The following is a 1935-nucleotide window of genomic DNA, read 5'->3' on the forward strand; positions in this document are numbered from 1 at the left end:
TTATAGAAAACAAAAGTTTCAATTCGTGAGGCTGCAGGGATTGAAAAAGTTGTTTTGCTATAATTAAGGGAGAGGATATACTTCATTTCAGTTCTAAAGGCTTAGATTGAGACCTTAATCATCTTTAGTCAAGAATATATATATGAATTTCATGTTGGATTGGTTCAACTTAAGGAAATTCTATATATTGCGTTCTCAAAATTCGATTATGATTACGGCATCCCTCTTCATAGTCAAATTTTGAAAACATGGCAAATAAAAATATTGTAGCAAAAGACTGGTCTAGAATCATGTCTTTATGTGAGACATCATGAATCGTGTACCATTTGCTTTGGGTACAGGATCGATTGCATGTGCTATAATATTTGTCATTTCTAAATTTTTCCAAATGCCCAGAGGCATTAAGAAGGGAAAAGGTCTAGAATTGGATATGACTAAAATGATTAAGCAATTGTCGAGGACAATCTGAGGTTTACCAAAGATTGGTTGCTCAGGGACAGTTGGAAGTATAGTGCTAATTTTGGAAGGACCATATTGACATATTCTGAAAAGAGGCATCTCTTATTCAGAAGTGATAGTCAAAATGAGAATATGGAGTTGTCTCCATAGGTGGAAGTTATATGTGTAAGATTAGAAAACTTAATGCAAGAAGCATGTCCAAAGCAATGTACTTTGAATATGAGACTTAGTTTCCATGGAGTTGATCTCCATTGGAATACCTTATAATGACTGTTGACAAGTCTTTGTGACTTTGTACATATTCATTACAGGAGGGTCAGTGCATATAAGTTTAAAATCTAAACAGATTTCGATAAATGATAGGAATTTGAAATTCTCACATTTTTCGATAAGGATTTGGGAGTGTGAAATTAGAATCATTGAAATTATGTTCAATTGGTTTATTTCACAAAGTAAGGATCATAGACAAACATAGAGTGCATACTTGGTGTATGGCAAAGCTATTGTTTAAGAAAAACATAGTGTACATGCTTGGAGCATGGGACAACTAGTGTTTTTAATTCAAGTATAAAGTTGATAAAACCGAAACAATGAATAATGAGTAATCAGTATGGTGATAAATAAAAGTGTTTATTTATATTCATAGGGTTTGATACCATATTTGATTCATTTATTCTTGTGTTTCACTTTGCATGTTTTGACTTCCAGAATAACTAAGTCGCTCTTCCTGAATGATTAAGTTATTCAAACCATCCACAGTCGGTCATATGTTGGAAGTAGATATGAATCAAGACTGTCATGGGTTGGTTTGTAGAGGTCCAAGTTGGTGGACAAAGTGGTGCTACAACACTCGTGAGTGCTCATAAGTTCTGAGTATTGGATTCAACCCGCGCTCATTTGAATCACTTCATGGATTTTATCACGAGTGATCATGAGACGATAATATCTTATATTCTTCAAACCTAGAGATATGAGTTGTTACTATGAGTTGGTTATACATTGATTGCACGAAAACGCATTTGGTAACTCGATGTTATAAAACGTGCCTTTATGTATGATTCAACAAGTAGTAGAACAAGCCATATGAGTCGAAGTTTATCCATTCCTTTTACCTTCGGGATAAAAGCGATATCTGTGGGCCCCTCGATGATTTAGCGATGACACATGTGAGTGCTTGGCCAAGCCAGGACTGATTTGATTTGTTCAATCAGTCAGTCATCATAAATCGAAAATCGGGAAACAACAAATGGACAGAGAGAATGATTATAATCCATGTCTCAGTCCATATGATATCTAGAATGGAGGAATATATGATCCCTTATCTAATGGACGCGTCATTGATTTGTTCAGAGTTCGACAGCGGCTTTAAGAGCTACGATTGCTAGTCGGGTTATGAAGTCATACTTGCAATAATAGTTTTAGACTTATCCAAGTGGGAGACTGTTGGATTAGATGTCTAAGCCCATAACTATTATT

The sequence above is a fragment of the Lactuca virosa genome, chromosome 9, assembly GCF_052849685.1.
Source record: "Lactuca virosa cultivar CGN04683 chromosome 9, Lactuca_virosa_CGN04683_v6, whole genome shotgun sequence".
Lineage (NCBI taxonomy): Eukaryota > Viridiplantae > Streptophyta > Magnoliopsida > Asterales > Asteraceae > Lactuca > Lactuca virosa.